A 7,089-nucleotide genomic window follows, 5' to 3' on the forward strand; every position below is an offset into this window, starting at 1 on the left:
CATTTTACGTAATGGGAGTTGCTGTCTTGGAGACATTTTGGTCCAAGTGCCAGGCACTCTAAATTCTTTTTCTAATGCTAATTCTTGGGTATCATTATTTTCATTTGCATTTAAGGAAACTCACCCAGAAAAACTAAGTAAATTTGCCCAAAGTTTTAGAGCATCTGAGTGGTGGGCTTGTTATGTAAATGTAGGTGTATTTGACTCTAAAGACCATGGATATAGATTCAATTATTGGGATTAGAAGAATTTGAGCCACCACCTTGTGCACAGTACTTCTTAAGCACTTGATATGCAGAAGTAGACGGCCTCTTATCATTGACTCCAATGAGAAAAAAAGTTAAGCTTTTATATATCTATATCTATATATCCAGTATATATATATATATCCAAAATCCTTATCTATCTATCTATCTATCTATCTATCTATCTATCTATCTATCTATCTATCTATCTATCTATCTATCTATATCCTGGTTTTCTTCACCCTCCTTGTCTCCTGCATTCACTCTGGTTTTTTTTTTTTTGTTTCTCCAAGCTTGGCGATAACAAGACTATTCTTCTTCTTTTTTTAATCATTTTACTGGGGGCTCGTACAATTCTTATCACAATCCATATATACATCCATTGTACATTTGTTGTACATTGTACATAAACAATCCATATATACATCCGTTTGTACATTTGTTGCCATCATCATTCTCAAAACATTTGCCTTCTACTCGAGCCCTTAATATCAGCTGCTAATTTTACCCCCTCCCTCCCCACTCCCCCCTGCCTCATGAACCCTTCATAATTCATAAATTATTATTTTGTCATATGTTACACTAGCAGACATCTCCCCCTGCCCTCTTCTCTGCTGTCCATCCCCCCACTATTATTCTTTTCTCCTACCTTTAACCCTCTGGTATACAAAAACAGTGAACTGCATTGGCATTAGGGTTGTTTTTTGTTTTTAAACTGGTCCAAAAGGTACCTAATATAAAATGATTCTTAAAATAAAAATAAATTGTAAACCTAACACTGTTCCTTTACATTCCATTTCTTTTCATCATCCCTCTTTCTTATAATCACAAATAGTGCCCACATTAAATATATTATAAAATTCATGATTCTATCACACACCAAACCTACCTCGCCCACTGTTTATGCATCTCAGTCTTACCCCAATCAGTCACTGGATAAGTTACTGGGATTTATCCGGAGAGTGTCTTTCCCTTATCCCATGGCAAATCTTTCCGAAAGTACTGTCAGATCTGCATCCAGATTATATCCCATATTTCTTAGCTGTACTACAGGAACCTTAGTGGCATTGTGGGTTAAATATTAGATTGTGATAACCTAAAGATTGATAGTTCAAATCCACCAACCACTGTGAACTGGAAAGATAAGGCTATTTGCTTTTGTAAGTGGAAACCTTATGGAGTAGTTCGATTCTGTTTGGCTCAACAGCAGTGGATAGGTTGCAATCTTTACGACAAAGCATCCTGGTGACACAGTGGTTAAAGCACAGGACTGCTATCCCCAAATTGGCAGTTTAAATCCACCAGTTTCCTTCCTGAAAAAAGCTATTACCTTCAGCTTCCATAAAGATTTATGTACTTGGGAAAAACAAACAAACAAACAAACATATGGGCACTTCTACTTGGTCCTGTAGGGTTGCTGTGAGTTGAATCAGAATCAACTTGATAGCAATAGATTTGCATTCTTAATTTTATCTTCATTAATGTCATTCTCCTCCAAGCCATGCTCATCTCTTGCTGAGACTGTGTTTGCTGTGACTCCCCTGGCCAGTCTAATAGGGGCCAGTCTCATGCTTAGAAACTTGCCGTGGGCATGCTCTTGGTGGAAATTGGAGTACTAGGGTCACATGGTTGTAAGTCATGCCCTCCCTACCAAGCTGGTCAGAGCTCCTCAGAACCAACCCTATAAACTTTTCTAATGTTCAGTGTCATATGTATCCAAATCATTGTCTCTTTCCCACTTCCAGACTCAGAGGCAACCCATTCCAAAAGTTTGTATTAAAGTTTAACTTTTTAAAATTGAGATAAAAGATAGAGTTACAGATAGAGTTATGCCAGAAAACCCACCAGTGGGTTTATTTTTATAAGTATATTTACAGAGCTGTGCATTTTTATGACTCCACCAGCAATCATATCGCATCCCTTCGTCCCTTGTGCTGGCAGCCAAAAGTCTATTTTCGGTTGTTATAGATTGCTTATTCTGAACTTTCATGTTGAGTTCCTGGCTTTTGATATCCCAGGTCAGTTGCTAGAAAAAGCTCAATGGAGTCTGACTCTTTCACTTACCATAAAGTTTCCAGGATTCCTCTGTGTTGCACATATATATGCACTCATATTTTTTAATGACCAAATATTTCTATGTATGATTATATCATATTTTGTATATTGGGTTTTCATTTGATGGTATCTGAGTTTCATCTCTTTTGATCAGAATAGTAAGTGCTGCTACACATTTTTGTGTGGATTTATGTTTTGTTTTGTTTTTTTTAAAACTCCGCTCCCAAACCAGCTGGGAAACCCTCTATGTTTTTATTATTCTTTTTGTTTTTGCTGTTTTTGATTTTAGGTGGTTTGGTGAGGGTGAACTTGCTAGGAGGTCATGTGTTGACTCTATCTTTAACTTTCTGAGTAATTGCCAAGCTCTTTTTCATAGCAGCTGTGCCATTTTGTCTTCTCATTAGCAGTGCATAAAGTTTCCAATTTCTCCACAGCCTCACGAGCATACATCATTATCCCTAATTATGTAGCCATCTAGTCAATGTGAACTTCTTCATATATCTATGTATATATATATTTTTAATTTTTAAAAATCATTTTATTGGGGTCTCGTACAATTCCTATCACAATCCATACATCCACCCATTGTGCTTCTTATATATTTTTAAAATTTTTAAATTAATTTTATTGGGGGCTCTTACATCTCTTATCATAATCCATACATTCATCTAGTGTGTCAAGCACATTTGCACATATGCTGCCATCATATTTTCAAAGCATTCTCTTCCCACTTGAACCCCTGATATCAGCTGAACTTTTTTTTTTCTGGGTACAGTGTACTTTATTGATGCTACATGACAAGGTTGGGCTCTCTAAGCCCCTCCCCTTCCTTCAAGGGGTCTGGATGGAATATTTTCAGTGTGTTGGGGTATTGAATTGGGGGCAAAGATTACCCAGCAGCTGAGGACCTCTCTTCCTCTAGTGCTGTTGCTGGGGCAGCTGGTCCAGGGGGGCTCTTACTCCTTGGAAGCCATGTGGATCATGAGGTCCACCACTCTGTTGCTGTAGCCAAATTCATTGTCATACCAGGAAATGAGCTTGACAAAGTGGTCGTGGAGGGCAATGCCAGCCCCAACATCAAAGGTGGAAGAATGGGGGTCACTGTTGAAGTCACAGGAGACAACCTGGTCCTCAGTGTAGCCCAGGGTGCCCTTTAGGGGACCATCGGCTGCCTGCTTCACCACCTTCTTGAAGTCATCGTACTTGGCGGCTTTCTCCAGACGGCAGGTGAGATCCACAACAGACACATTGGGGGTGGGGACACGGAAGGCCATGCCAGTCAGTTTCCCATTCAGCTCCGGGGTAACCTTGCCCACAGCTTTGACAGCGCCAGTAGATGCGAGGATGATGTTCTGGGCAGCCCCACAGCCATCACGCCAGAGTTTCCAGAGGGTCTGTCCGTGGCCTTTTGGGTGGCAGTGATGGCATGGACTGTGGTCATGAGTCCTTCCACGATACCAAAATCATCATGGATGACCTTGACCAGGGGGCCCAAGCAGTTGATGGTGCAGGAGGCATTGCTGACACTCTTGAGGGAGTTGTCAGACTTCTCGTGGTTCACGCCCATCACATGCATGGGGCCATCGGCAGCAGACAGGGCAAAGATGATCACCCTTTTGGCACTGCCCTTCAAGTGAGCCCCAACCTTCTCTAGGGTGGTGAAGATACCAGTGGACTCTACGACATACTCAGCACCAATTCACCCCACTTGATGTTGGTGGGATCTCACTCCTGGAAGATGGAGATGGCCTTACCGTTGATGATAAGCTTCCCATTTTCAGCCTTGACAGTGTCATTGAACTTACTGTGGGTGGAATCATACTGGAACTTGTAGACCACATAGTGCAGATCAATGAAGGGATCATTGATGGCCACAACATCCGCCTTGCCAGACTGGAAAGCAGCCCTGGTGACCAGGCACCCAATGCTTCCAAATCCATTCACTCCGACCTTCACTGTCGGGTCTCCGTGTCTCCGGGATGCGGCTGGGACTGCATGGGAATAAGAGAGGCAGCTGTCTGTTGTATGAGGAGGAGCAGAGAGCCTGGACTTCTTTTAAAGAATAGTTTTGTATATTCTGGAATTCCATACAAATGGGTTCACATATTAATCCATTTTTTAAGATTTCCTACACTCAGTATAAAGCTTTTGAAGTTTATTGATACTGTTACATGTATCAGTGATTTGTTCTTTCTTAGGCTAACTATTGATAAATATATCAAACTTTATTTATTCCAAACACCATGGCTGCAACAATGGGCTTAAGCCTAAGTACAATTGGGATGGCATATGACTAGACAGTGTTTCGTTCAGTTGTGCATAAGGTCGCCATGGTTTGGAGCTGACGTGATGGCACCTAACAACAACATGGAGTGTTTCACGAACTTGCATGTCATCCTTCCGCAGGGGCCATGCTCACCTTCTCTGTATTGTTCCAATTTTAGTATCGTGGCCGCCGAAGCAAGCACTGTATTCTTTTTTTTTTTGGTGCCAATTCCCTGTTATTGTATGCTTTCTTCCAGTTCATCCAAATGAACACTTATAATCCCTCTAAGTAGTTATTGCCCACTCTGGTAATCATCAAAGAATGTTTCTTTTTTTGTGAGCACTTCTTAATTTTTGTAATTGAGATCCCATATAATATTCTTTTTTTGCTTAAATAAATTTACTCAGCATAATGTCCTCCAGGTTCATCCATGTTATTAAGTGTTTTTTAAATAGTTAGTCTTTAATAGTTTTTTAAATAGTTTAATATTGTGTGGTATTACCCATTCTCCCACCATGGGCATTTTGATTTTTTCCATAATTTTGCTTTTGAGAATAGTGCTGTAGTGAACATGGATGTGAATATATTTGCTCTTACTTCCTTAGGATATATACCAAGTAAAGTGATTGTGGGGTCAAATCATATTTCTATTACCAACTTTTTTGGGAACACACTTTCCAAAATAGTTGCGTTGTTTTATGATCCCACTTGTAGTGTGTGAGGGTTCCAGTTTCTCTGCACTCTGCTGTTATATGTTTTCGTGAACTTTGCTGTTATTGCTTGGTTGAGATGAGATCTCATTTTAATTTTTATTCGCATCTTCCTAAGGAGTCTTGCTGATGCTGTTAGTTAAGTACTGAGCTGCTCATCTCAAGGTCAGCACTTCAAACCCACCGAGGCTCCCAGGGCGAAAGATGGGACTTTCTGTTCCTGCAGTTCTTCCCTGTCCTCCAGGGCAGTTACGGACTTGATGCTAGTGGGTGTTTGGAAGGGTAATGATTGAGCATTTTTTCATGCTTTTGTTGGCTGTCTGCTTGTCTTCTTTGATGAAGTGACTATTCATGTCCCCTCTTACTTTTAAAAAATTGTATTGTTCATCTTTTACCCCTTGATATGGTGAAGATTTTTGTAAACTTTAGAGATTTGTCTCTTGTTCAATATATAATTGCCAAAACTAATTCCTAAATAGTAAATGAATTAAAAATCACTAACAGAGATCTAAAAATATCTAGAAATAAGTGATCATTAAAAATCCCTATCGGGCCGGCCCCAATCCCAACTTTGTGGACCCCCCCAGATGAATGCACTTCAGAGAATAGCACTGAATCGACAGCTTGGGGAGAGGGGCACGTCTGATTAGCGCACACAGGAGAAACAAAGAGGGATGCAGAGTGTGGGGAACTCATCCTGGCCCACCAAGCCCCGAGGATGATATTCCTGCACAGAGCAGACAATGTATAGAGAGGGTCATAGACCCGGCCCCACCACCAGACACAACATCCCTCACTGAACCATAGCATTATGGGGGACAACACTGGAGAAATAGTGCGGGAATTGTGTCCATTCTGACCCCATCACACTGGGGCGAAACATTAAAGGCATGCAACAGAGCAGCAAGGGAAGTAAAATGATGAAATCCCCAGGGAATATATTAAAAAAATAGACTTTGGGGACCAAGTGTGGCACCCCATCAGATTCGACTGTCAAGTACTCCTAAAGGTCAAAAAAAAGACCTGGAATGATTGTAGGCGTTTCCTTTTTTGTTGTTGGCTTTCTTTTTGTTGTTGTTATTTTGTTTTTGTTTTGTTGGTTTTGTCTTCCTTTGTTTTGTTTGGTTTTGCCTGATATTTGCACTTATTAATATCTCTGCATGTCTATCTAGGTAGGATAGGTGGCATAAACAATTTAGAGATGAAAAAAACGGGATTGATGGTTCAGGGAGACACGGGAGAAGGGGAGGCCGGAGAAAGGAAAGGGAGTGGGTAATCAACCCAGGGTCAAGGGAACAACAAGTCAACTAAAATCAATGGAGAAAAGGGCCTAGGATGCCTAGTGGGGCTTAATCAAGGGCAATTTAACAGTGAAGAATTACTAAACCCAAATGAAGGCCGTGCATGATGGTGATACAAGAGGAAAGTGAAAGGAAATAGAGGAAAGAACCAGGAGGCAAAGGACTTTTACAGAAGTCTCAGTACAGGTATGCACATATGTAAATATATTTATATGTAATGAGAGGGAAATAGATCTATGTATTTATTATCTATATTAAGAATTAAGATAGCAAATGAGTATTGGGCTTTGACTCAAGTACTCCCTCACACATGAACACTTTGTTCTAATAATCGGTATTCTGTGATGCTTACGTTCCCAACAAGATCGCTGAAGACAAAATAGGTGCATTACCAAATGTGGTGAAGAAAGTTGATGGTGCCCGGCTATCAAAAGATATAGCGTCTGGGGTCGTAAAAACTTGAAGGTAAACAAGCGGCCATCTAGCTCAGAAGCAACAAAGCCCACATGGAA

The 7,089-nt window shown here is 40.6% G+C and overlaps 1 protein-coding gene, 1 non-coding gene and 1 pseudogene across 2 annotated transcripts in view; 1 reads left to right on the forward strand and 2 right to left on the reverse strand.

The window, feature by feature from the left end:
• Window positions 1-7,089, forward strand: part of PCCA (propionyl-CoA carboxylase subunit alpha) — a 427,069-nt gene that overhangs the window by 129,857 nt on the left and 290,123 nt on the right. The window lies entirely within an intron of this gene.
• Window positions 3,257-5,072, reverse strand: LOC115873189 (annotated as a pseudogene).
• LOC115873213 lies at window positions 4,662-4,764 on the reverse strand. The gene has a single exon (XR_004048286.1). It is a non-coding gene; the product is annotated as a U6 spliceosomal RNA (small nuclear RNA).

This window comes from Echinops telfairi, unplaced genomic scaffold (genome assembly GCF_000313985.2).
Source record: "Echinops telfairi isolate 266 unplaced genomic scaffold, ASM31398v2 ScPeMD7_7467;HRSCAF=8505_0, whole genome shotgun sequence".
In the NCBI taxonomy this organism is placed as follows: Eukaryota; Metazoa; Chordata; class Mammalia; order Afrosoricida; family Tenrecidae; genus Echinops; species Echinops telfairi.